Genomic DNA, 12,525 nt, shown 5'->3' on the forward strand with positions numbered 1-12,525 from the left:
ACGGCGGCTGGGTCCGGATCCGGACCGCGGTCCGCCTATTAGTGACCTCTGGTCTAGTCGGTTGGTTGATGAGTCAGTTGTATCCATCATCCCTGTACACTAGACAGTTACAGAGGGTGGTTACCTCTATTTTAAATGATGACTCCCACCCTTTGCACGGTTTCTGAGTTTCTGCTTCTTCCCCTTTGGATGGAGGTTTTTAAGTTCCAAGATGCAGAACAAAGTGGTATCGAAGTAGCTTAATGCCAGCTATTTTAAAATTGTTGACTAATTAAATATCTGTGTATATGCATGTATGTTTATATAGGTATAGGGACATGTATGTATATGTAATAATAATAATTTGTTCGCTTTTCAAGGCACTCAAAGCGCTTTACATAGAAGGGGGAATCTCCTCTACCACCACCAATGTGCAGCATCCACCTGGATGATGCGACGGCAGCCATATTACGCCAGAACACCCACCGCACATCAGCTGATTGGTGGAGAGGAGATCAAGTGTTTAAGCCAATCAGGAGAGGGGGATGATTAGGAATGGGCATATTTGTCCAGGACACCGGGGTTACACCCCTACTCTTTTTTCCAAAGGACATCCTGGGATATTTAATGACCACAGAGAGTCAGGACCTCGGTTTAACGTCTCATCCGAAGGACGGTGCTCTTTGTCAGTATAGTGTCCCCATCACTATACTGGGGCGTTAGGACCCACACAGACCACAAGGTGAGCGCCCCCTGCTGGCCTCACTAACACCTCTACCAGCAGCTACCTGGTTTTCCCAGTTGGTCTCCCATCCAGGTACTGACCAGGCTCAGCCCTGCTTAGCTTCAGAGGGAAACCAGTCTTGGGTTATAGGGTGATATGGCTGCTGGTAGGGATGTAGGGATGTGTATCTGTATATTAATGTACAGCAGCGGTCGGCAACTGGCACCGGCAAAAATATCTGACCCACGATCTCAACCAGATTGTTTTGATGGTGGCCAGTTCTAAAATGTATCTGTCATGATAGTGTAACGGAGGCAAGTGTCACAGACACACAGTGCAAGCTCTCACCTGAGTACTGATCACCCACACCTGTAACCCATCATCACCCCAATCACCAGTAGCACAAAAGGCACACACGCAAGCATTCACTGTGCGGTCTCGTTTGTAAAAGGTACTTGCCCTTCTGCTTTCTTCAAGGACTCCTTTGATGTTACTTACCGATCTCCGGCGTGCACTTCCTGGTCTTCAGCGTCTTACAGTGTCCAGCGTGTGTGTTCCGTCTCTCCAGCGCCACAACAACCATCTGCAAGTATACACAGAGGATCCATCCTGAAAACCATCACCGGCAACTCTGCACACCAGCCAAGTTACTCACCGGCATGACTGCACTCTACTGGTTCTCAAAATAAACCTGTTCACTCTCCATCTCGTCTCCATAGCTTCTGTACCATAACAGGAGACTGGACCACAACCGCGAGCACCAGTATAAGTCACCAGGATCCCTTTCAAGAACAGGTGAATGAAGTTCGATGCGCTTTACCGACGCTCCACTCCACTATCACATGCACCGGCGATCACTTCTGCATCCACCAGCACCTCTTCCACGTCACCCGTGTATGCCAGTCCCATGGCCAAGCCAGCGCCATTCTCTGGTTCGGCGGAGGACTGCAACATATTCCTTCTGCAGTGCTCACTGGTAATGGAGATGCAACCGCAACTGTATCCCAACGATCCTTCCCGGGTGGCTTTCATCGTGTCCCAACTGAACAGCAAGGCATCACAGTGGCAGAAACTCTATGCACAGAATAACCCGATCGTGCATTCGATGTCGTTTTATTGCTCACTTCAAGGATGTCTTCGGAAAACCCGGCTGGGATGCATCTGTGGGTGAGCAATTGTATCACTTAAAGCAAAATAATATGTCTGTAAATGAGTATGCCCTGCAGTTTCGAACCCTGGCCGCCGCTAGTGGATGGAACGAGCAGTCCCTTCTGACCACCTACGGTCAAGGATTGGATCCCCGTGTGCGGTTGCATCTCGCTGCATACGAGGATCCGCTTTGCCACTTATATGCAGTAGGGGTGTAAACAAATATTTGAATAGTCGAATATTCTATCTGTAATTAACATTCGAAAGCTAAAAATACTATTTGAATTTTACTGCGTTGATTTGCTGGCTGTAAATGCAGTGGATCTATGAGAAATCCCTCTACATCTTGCAGTTATAACTAAATCCACTGCGTGGCGCTGTGGAGCGGGTAAATAAGTTGAGTGTATTTGATCCCAATGTCGTCGTCTGCCTCGCGATGTGTTTGGAATTACTTAGATCACAATTGAAAATGATCTTACAAAATGGAGTTACTTTTGATAAAATCAGTTAATGAAACTGGGTTGTCATAATATCTACTCCAGAACAACGAGAATCACATGACATCCTAACACCAGCCGAAGGAGGAAAAAGCATCACTGCGTTCACGAGTGCGGGTAAGCACATCTGCACCCCGAGTGGGGGCGAGATATATTATGATAGCATTAGCAACAATGTTCTCGAGACAACTGCTTCCTTTAAGTTTCGTCGAGGGTTTAAGAACAGAAAGCACAAATTAAAGTACTTTAGTTAAACTTCACTTAACCGTTATCTTTGTCTTCGCAACGTCTGTCATTGGCACGTTTTCTCACCCGATAATAATATCATCATCCAATATTATCGTTTCTCTCAACATGAGAAACAATACAAACAGGACAACGACAACCATAATTTATACCGACTCGACTCTGTGTGTGTGTGTGTGTGTGTGTGTGTGTGTGTGTGTGTGTGTGTGTGTGTGTGTGTACGTTCTGCACAATGTAACATGGCGCTCTGATTTCTTAGTGGGGTTTTTTTCCGCTCGTGCTGCTTTTTTTACACATACTGTTTAATGTTTTAAAACCATATATAATGTAAGCCTGTTGTGTACATTGCCTAATCATTAGCTTGTTCAGAAATGGTGACGACATGTTGATTAAAAAAAACATCTCTCTTATTTTCTCAAAATACCTAATTTAAATTAACGAATATTCGAATATTCGATTTTTATGAATCCAAATATTCGAATACAATATTTTGGGAAAATGCCCATCCCTAGTATGCAATCGTGCCTCGAAGAGAACCAGGGCCAGACCATGAGCTTCCCGTCCCTCCGCCGACCAGACTCCGTCAGCCCTCCAGAACCAGTATCAGAGCCCATGCAAGGGGAGAGCACGATTAACCCCAGCAGAATGGCAGAGACGGCTCGGTCAGGGCCTATGTTTATATTGTGGCGCTCCAGATCACTACATCGCCAAGTGTCCCACACGTCCTCCTCGTCATCTGGTGAGTGTGATCTATCCATCTAACTACAAGAGTCACCCGCTAACCACTGTTGTGAACCTCATTACATGTCTCCTTGCCCTTAGGGGCGGCAGAGGCTCAGTGGTTCATGTAGATTGTCTACAAACTGGAAGGTTGGTGGTTCGATCCCCAGTTCCACCTGACCAAGTGTCGAGGTGTCCATGAGCAAGACACCTAACCCCAACTGCTCCCGACGAGCTGGATGGCGCCTTGCATGGCTGATGGATTCTTCAAGCGCCTTATGCTGAATGAATCTCATGCGTACATCATCGGACGTTCATCTCTGCTTTGAGTGCAGATTACAGTGAGTGAGAGCACGCTCTGAACAAAACTCCGGCTAATCTGAACGCATCTGAATAGAAACACGTGTGATTATAATGCAGGTTATAATGCGCAACACAATTGTAACAGATAGCTTTTGAGAAGCCTATAATAAGTAGGTTATTAGCAACAGTGACTAGTGTGAGTGACGGTGTTATACGACGCCACAGCTGAAATACACCAAACAAACGGCGGGTGTTAATTTCAAGCCCTGATTATTATTCCTTAAATGTCACCCTAGTCGTGTCTGAATGTGTTCGTTAATCTTTGGCTCAAGCTTCACGTTATTATTTCCTAGACGTATAGGTTTGGTATTAAGGTCAAAGTCCACTTGCCTTGCATTCACAGATTCGAAGTGTTTCCCCTATTACGGCGACTTTCTTCTGGCATGTTCTGTTGCAGACAGGGTGACCAGAGCATCTTTGATTAATTTTCCCTCGGGACTTTTGTAAAAGCCAAAATATGGCCACACCTCAGATTTTAGAAGGCTGGAAAATCTCCCAGTGCTGTCACTGCCTTCTGTCATTTCTTCTCATTCATAAAACAGCGCTGCGTCCCGTGCTGCGAGCGCCTGCACCAGACTGGATAGGATTTACCGTGACTTTTCAAAATCGTGATAATCACTGACGGTTTTAATGATAATACAATTTTAAACAATATTACTAACCGCCAGTACATTTTACCGTGGTTTATCGTGAAACCGGTAATCGTTTCATCCCTAGTAGGCATACTTCATTTTGAGCAAATCCAACTACTGGTTCTGGAGGAATCCACCGCTGACGTCATTCTAGGGCGCCCATGGCTGGAGCAGCATAACCCTGTCATCTCTTGGAAAACCGGTGAGATCCTAAAGTGGGGCGATAGCTGCTTCTCTGCTCTTCCTGTCCCCTCCATGTCTCGTTCCAGAAAGATTCCCGTCTGTGCGACATCCATTGAGAGCCCCATCGAGCAGCGGTCGGTGGAGGTTCCACCATGCTACGCCCCCTTTAGTGATGTGTTCTGCCCTCACCACGCTTCCAAGCAGCCTCCACATCAGCCATGGGACTGTGCCATCGATCTGCTTCCGGGTGAGCCAGTGCCCAAGGGGAAAATCGATCCCCTTTTCTCTACCGGAGGAGAAGGCCATGGAGGAATGCATCAAGGAGGCACTCGACCAGGGCTACATCCGACCGTCCATGTCCCCTGCTGCATCCAGTTTCTTCTTCATGGCCAAGAAGGACGGAGGCTTGAGGCCCTGCATTGATTACCGGTCATTAAATAAAAATCACAGTCAAGTTCCGTTATCCCCTTCCCCTCGTCCCGACTGCGCTGGAACATCTCTGTGGTGTCAGTTTTCACCAAGTTGGACCTCCGCAGCGCGTATAACCTCATCAGGATACTTGAGGGGGACGAGTGGAAGACCACCTTCGTGACACCCACCGGCCACTACGAATACTTGGTGATGCCCTATGGCCTGGCCAACGCCCCGCCCCTTCCGTATTCCAGGACTTCATCCATGAGGTGCTCTGGGAGTTTCTCCACAAGTCCGTATTGATTTACATAGATAACATCCTGATTTACTCCCGGATCCTGGCCGAACGTCACGTTGCGGAGGTCGAAGGTGGAAGCCATCAAGACCTGGCCAAACCCCTCAACCATCAAAGAAATCCAGAGATTCCTAGGTTTTGCCAATTTCTATAGAAGATATAGGGGTGTCCCCGACTAAGGATTTACACATTTGAATCAGAATTTTCGAATCTCTCTATGGTCGACCGATAGTCGAATCATCTGTGTGTGTAAACAATAGACCGGAAAAAAATAAACGGTATAAACGGGTTTGGAAGGGCAGGAGACTAGTCAGCAGGAGGCTAAGACTATTTTGACTATCATGAGATCAGTGGTCAAATCCGGTCCTGCATATCGATGCATCGAATCTTTGACTATTAGGGGTCACCCCTACGAAGATTCATCCATAAATACAGTATCATATCCAGTCCACTAACCCACCTCCTGCGCAGTAAGCCCAAGTCTCTGTCCTGGAACCCGCTGGCCACGAAGACATTCAAAGACCTGAAGAAAGCTTTCACCACTGCTCCCCTCCTGGTACACCCAGATCCCACGAAGCCCTTCGTTGTGGAAGTTGATGCGTCCACCACAGGAGCGGGAACGGGAGCAGTGTTGTCCCAACAGCAGGGGACGCCAAGTGGACTCCACCCATTCTTCTCCCGGAAGTTCATCCGGTGGAGGTAAACTACGATATCGGGAACAGGGAGCTTCTTGCCATCAAGCTGGCCCTGGAAGAGTGGATGCATTGGTTGGAGGGGTCCCAACATCCGTTTCTGGTTCTTACAGATCACAAGAACCTCGAATACCTGAGAGATGCCAAACATTTTAATCCTCGCCAGGCCCGTTAGGCAATATTTCTTCACAAGGTTCAATTTCTCGATTTCCTATCGCCCTGGTTCCAATAATGTGAAAGCTGATGCTCTCTCTCACCTCCACAACTCCGAAGAACAACCTGAAAGGTTAGAGCCAATCCTGCCTGACAAAATCTTCATAAGTCCCATCACCTGCTCTGAGGAAACCCTTCCCTCCACCAATGCCTCCACCAACACCCCACCGGGTTGCCCACCAGGTTTACAGTACATCCCACGGACACGGCCCACCTCACTGATCCACTCTGCTCACACTTAATTGAGGTCAGTGAAACCCTCTCGCTGCTACAGGATCGCTTCTGGTGTCGGGAGTGTGCCATCTCGAAAAGTCCCCGGCACCTCCCTACCAGTAAGCTCCTTCCTCTGCCCGTTCCCAATCGGCCATTGTCACACCTAGGAGTAGATTTAATAACCGATCTACCAGTGTCCGATGGCTACACATGCATCCTAGTTGTGGTTGATAGATTTTCCAAGTCATGTCGTCTCATTCCCCTGATGGGCCTGCCTATGGCCATGGAAACTGCTGAACTAATGTTTAACGTGATTTTCAGATACTACGGAATCCCAGAGGATATCGTGTCGGACAGAGGGCCACAGTTCATCTCCTGGGTCTGGAAGGCCTTCCTGTCACTCCTAGGAGTGACATTAAGCCTCTCCTCTGGTTACCATCTACAAACCAACGGGCAGACGGAGAGGAAGATCCAAGAAATCGGCAGATTCCTCCGTACCTTCTGCCACGGCCACCAGAACTCCTGGAACAAGATCCTGGGTTGGGCCGAGTACACCCAGAACTCCCTTCGCCAAGCCACCACCGGACTCACGCCCTTCCAGTGGGCACTCGGGTACCAACCTCCATTGTTCTCCTGGTTGGGGGAACTGTCGGATGTCACAGCGGTCGACTACTGGTGCCGGGAGAGCAAAAGGGTCTGGGACTCCCCACACCAACTCCAACAAGCCCTGCGCAGACGCAAGATGACAGCAGACCTTTGACGATCCAACACCCCACCTTCCAGCCAGGACAGAAGGTCTGGCTGTCCACGAGGGACATCAGATTGTGTCTGCAATGCAAGAAGCTCAGTCCCAGATTCATTGGCCCCTACACCATCGTGAAGCAGATCAACCCGGTCACATATCAGCTTCAGTTCCCACCTGAGTTTAGGATTCCCCCCACGTTCCAAGTTTCACTGCTAAAACCTCACTATCCCTCTGTTTCACCCTCCACAGAGCCTGGCGCAGCCAATGAGACCCCCCCCCCACTCATCGTGGAGGACGGCACCGCATACGAGGTGAAAGAGATCTTGGACTCCCAGCACCGTGGTGGTCTCCTAGAATATCTTCTGGGCTGGGAGGGCTACGGAAAAAAAAAATCCCTAAATTGACTGGACGCTGCATCTTCATCAAGTAGAAGACAAGCTCCACAGCAGGAGGACTGCCAGCTAGCATCAGCTTTTTAAGGCTGGTTATATTTTATCCATGTTATTTCATGTTAAGGAGGTCAATCAGGCATTTCTTTTAATTTATTTTCTATCATTAATCTGCATTTACATCATTTAAATATCGCACTTAGCCAGCTACAGAGAAACTGGTAAGTTAGACAGGCAACAGACAAGTGACAAATCCTGAGTGGCTACGTCACTACGCGCATTCTACCAGCACGGTTCTAGCTAACTGTGCTGAGAAATCCAACCGAGAACAGTTAATCGTGCCGTGCCGTACCAGGCTCAATTGGAAACACAACGTGAATGGTTCCTTACCATTTTGAGAACTGTTTGACCCAGCGGTGGAAAAATGTCTATTGTTCACCTGCTCGTGGGTTAGCCGCACCTGCGCCTTCAGCAGAGATGGTGGGAATCCCTGCCTTATTTATGGCTTTATTTTATACACAGTTTAGTGTATTGCACTGTGTTTGCATGTGGTTTGTATCTCAGTAATGATGTTATGATTTTGACTTGGTAAAACAGGGTGTTATGCAAGGATGCAGAAGCTGTCACTGCATGAAAAGTGGGATTTTCGTCAGTAAGCGGCACTGTAGATTGTCGTGGAAGATCAGGTTTACGACTGCACACGGCAGTTTGCAGGCGACACCAAAAACTGCCGTGAATTGTCAGAAATTGACGTGGGCCTTGCTTGGCAGTTGTCCCCCCCCAAGACCTCCCTTCCCTTAACTCCAGGGGAGGCTTTAACATGTAAATGAACATGCTGTGAGCTATACAAATGCAAATCAGGGTAGCAGGAGTTTTAACCCACGTGACATTTTTCTAAAGGGAATTAACTTCCTTCTAAGAAAATCTCTTAGATAGATCAGGCTCAGTATAGCCTAATTGTAAAATCTTAAACTTAAGCTTGAATTTATATATTTGATGAAAGTATTCTAGATTATTTATTGTGTGTCATTTGCAATCAGTCCCCCTGAATTCAGTGCGACTCGCAATTTTGACCAATCACCGCAACTTTTATCAATCATTGCGGTCTCCTGCTAATAAGCGGTGTCATACATCAGCAAACTTTATATATCATATATCATTGCCTGTCAAAATGAACATGTTAACTCAAATTAATTTTTTTTTTTTTTTTTTTTTTTATTGAGCAAAATTGCAAATTTACAAAATAATAACTTTTACAAGGTAGGGGATCAATGATATACATACACTTACAGAAGAGGAGAAAGAGAGGAGGAAAAAAAAAAAGAAAAAGAAAGAGAAAAAAGGGGGGGGGAAAGAAAATAGTAATAATAGAGAGTTTTAGTAGCAGTAGTCATCATAATAATAAATATAACAACAAAAATAATAGTAGCAGAGGTGGTAGTAATAGCAATAGTATTCATGTTAACAATCGTAATAGTAGCTGTATCATCTGTGAATTATAATAATGATAATAGTATTAGTAATAATAATAATAGTAGCAGAGGTGGTAGTAATAGCAATAGTATTCATGTTAACAATCGTAGTAGTAGCTGTATCATCTGTGAATTATAATAACGATAATAGTATTAGTAATAATAATAATAGTTGTAGTATTAGTTGTTGTAGTTGTTGTGATAGAGGTAGTGATGACAAGTATAAGTATAGTAGTATTCATGATTATAATAATAGCAGTAGTGGTAGTACTAGTAATATATAATAACAGTAATATTATTAATAATAATAAGAATAATGATAAGAATAATAACAGAATAGCCAGTAACGTTATTGTAGATATACACTATTTAATTTTATTTTATAGATCTGGGAACGACTCCACAATTGCCAGTGAGCACAACCAACAGACATCCCTAAGATAGACATGGTCCCCTCTCTCCATTTCTCATCCCCCAGCCCCTTTTCTCCTCGCCAGTGACTCCCAAACCCAGCAGTTAACCCTCTCATGTATTGCTGTGTTTTCCTCCACCAAGTATGCTGGGGCACCACAACAGGCACCGCCAAACCAAGCTCTCTTAGTCTGGTTGTGACCTGTCAGAACAGAAGATATGTTTGGGTAACCCTCAGCAGCTTTTTATTATTATTATTTTTAAATTATTATTATGATTATTATTATCTGTGGCTTTGGAACGCAGTGTGCACTAGTTAGCTCCCCAGCTAGAGCCACCATATCCAACCCAGATAGCAATCAAATGTAATTTTACATGAGAGGAGGGATTGGGGCAAAGACACTAAGAGGGAGGGGCCAGACAACCCAATCGCCAAGTCTGTGATGACCATGCCTACAGGATGTGCTAGCTGTACCCACTGACAGTATCTAGGACAGGCCTGACCCAGACCATTTTACAAAAGGTATACAAATAGTAAATATTTATATATGTTTTCTGAAATGTTATTTATTTAGACTAAGCAAAGCAGATATGACAGATAAATGTATAACGTCAATACCAATACCACCATCCCTACTACCATCATCACAAACAAAAGTAGAATAGTAATATATAGATTTTACATATATAGATCTTATCAATAAATAATTGTAGAGTAATGTATTCATTCAATGATACTCAATAATAATATTCAAATAATAATAGCATATTCAATAGTAATACAATAATAGATTATTTATTATAAGTTTGTGAACATGTGGTTGGGAGAGTGCGTGGGTCAGTTTCCAAGTGATTTATGTGAAGATGAGTTAGGAATGGTTTCCAAGTATCAATAAATGTAGATATAATATTTTTGTTAGCGTAGGTTATTTTTTCTAATGTGATATATTCTGTAAGAAGGTTGGTCCAGTAATTGATATGTATACAATTTTTTGATTTCCAATTTAGCAGAATTACTTTCTTGGCGATAGTTAGTGAAATGAGGAGTGGTTTTTTATATTTGACTGGGAGATTATTGATTTCTAAGCTGTGATTGAGTAAACAGAGTGATGGGGATGGAGGGATTCTGCAGCCCATGATAATGGAGAGTTTTGTAGTTACTAATATCCAAAATGAGTGAACTGGTTGGCAGGTCCATGTGGCATGAAAATAGTCATCTGTGCTCCCCAATGTGCACTGTGAACAAATATCTGTGTCCCTCAAGCCCATTTTAAACTTCTTTCTTTCGGTGATGTGAGTTCTGTGAATAATCTTAAACTGTATGAGTTGGAGGTTTGTGTTGTGGGTCATTGAAAATGTATTGTTACAGATTTCCTTCCAGAGGTCCGTGTTGAGGGAAATGGCTAAATCTTGTTCCCATTTGGTCATGGGTATTATAAGTGTTGCATCATTATTTGATATAAGTTTATGTAATTTAGAAGTTAATTTTTTGGAGTTAGGGATTTTCATTATGTCTTCCATTAACTGAGAGGGATGAAGTGGGTTATTGATTATGTTTATTTTGGATTTAACTATAGATTTTATTTGTTGATATTGGAGAAACTGCTCTCCCCCAAGACCGTACCTCTGGGTTAGTATTTTAAATGATGCAAATTGGTTATTTTCAAACAAGTGATGAAGGTGAGTAATTCCTTTTTGTTGCCATGATGGAAAATAGATAGTTTTATTGCATAGTTGGAAATCAGGGTTGGACCAGATGGGGGTGTGTCTACATGGTGTTAGTAGTGAATGATTAATTTTGTTTACTTTCCACCAGGCTGTCAGAGTTGATGCAATTGTAATATTGTTGAAATAGTGCATTTTCGTGATTGATTTTGGTAGGAAAGCGAGGTCTGAAACAGAAGTATTTTTACATTGATTTTGTTCCAATTCAATCCATAAATTATTGTGATTGTTTCTGTTGATCCATTTATATAAATATTGTAGCTGGTTTGCTAAAAAGTAATATTGAAAATTTGGAGCTTCTAGGCCACCTTGTGACTTTGTCCTTTGTAGTTTTTCCAGAGATATTTTTGGTGTTTTGTTCTTCCAATAGAAGTGAGAGGTTAATGAATTGAGTGATTTGAACCATTTGTCAGTGGGTGTTGTTGGAAGCCTTGAGAAGAGATAGTTGACTTGTGGTAAAGTTTTCATTTTAACTGTAGCAATCCGGCCGATAAGTGATAGTGGTAGGTTAGTCCAGCGTTTTAAATCTTCTCCAATCTTTCTTAAAAGTGGGGTATAGTTGAGATTAAACAATTCTGACAGTCTGGGGGAGATGTTGATGCCCAAGTATTTAATGTTTCCGGTGTGGAGTGGAAGAGGTGAATTATGAGCTGTAGAATCCCAGGCATCCTCAGAAAGGGGTAGTATTGTTGATTTATTCCAGTTTATTGTGTAATCAGAAATTGTGGAAAAAGTATTAATAATTTTAAAGGTTTCTTCTAGTGACTTGTAGGGGTTTTGCAGACATAACAATAAATCATCTGCATAGAGACAAATCTTATGCTGTGTGTTGATGTCTTGTATCCCTTTAATATTGTTGTTTTGTCGTATTGCTACTGCAAGTGGTTCTATAAATATGGCGAATAAAGAAGGAGAGAGTGGGCATCCTTGTCTGGTCCCCCTATGAAGTGTGAAATTTTGTGATGTGATCCCATTTGTGATTATTGTGGCCTTGGGTGAAGTAAATAGTATTTTTATCCAGTTGATGAATGACTCTCCAAAGCCAAATCTATGTAAAATGCTGAAAAGAAATGTCCAGTTAACTTTGTCAAATGCTTTTTCTGCATCAAGTGATACAATTATAGTCTTGGATTGTTTTTGTTGAGCGAGGGTAATTAAGTTGAATAGTCTACGTATATTATCTGAAGCATTCCTGTGTTTAATAAAACCTGTTTGATCATGGTGAATTAACATTGGGATAACTGTTTCTATTCTGGTAGCTAACGTTTTGGTAATGATTTTTAAATCTGTGTTTATTAATGAGAGAGGGCGGTAACTGGAAGGGTACATGGGGTCCTTGTTTGGTTTTAGCAAAAGTGTCATAACTGCTGTATTCATATGTGTGGGTATTGTGGATGTAGTTTGGATTTCTGTGATTAATTTGAGGAATAAGGGAGATAATAATGGCCAAAAGTGTTTCTAGAATT

At 43.5% G+C, this 12,525-nt stretch overlaps 1 pseudogene; it reads right to left on the bottom strand.

Annotated features, from left to right (window-relative positions):
• Positions 1 to 754: 754 nt before the first annotated feature.
• Positions 755 to 871, bottom strand: LOC137040820 (5S ribosomal RNA; annotated as a pseudogene).
• Positions 872 to 12,525: the final 11,654 nt, after the last annotated feature.

Source organism: Pseudorasbora parva, chromosome 14, assembly GCF_024679245.1.
Source record: "Pseudorasbora parva isolate DD20220531a chromosome 14, ASM2467924v1, whole genome shotgun sequence".
NCBI classification, from domain to species: domain Eukaryota; kingdom Metazoa; phylum Chordata; class Actinopteri; order Cypriniformes; family Gobionidae; genus Pseudorasbora; species Pseudorasbora parva.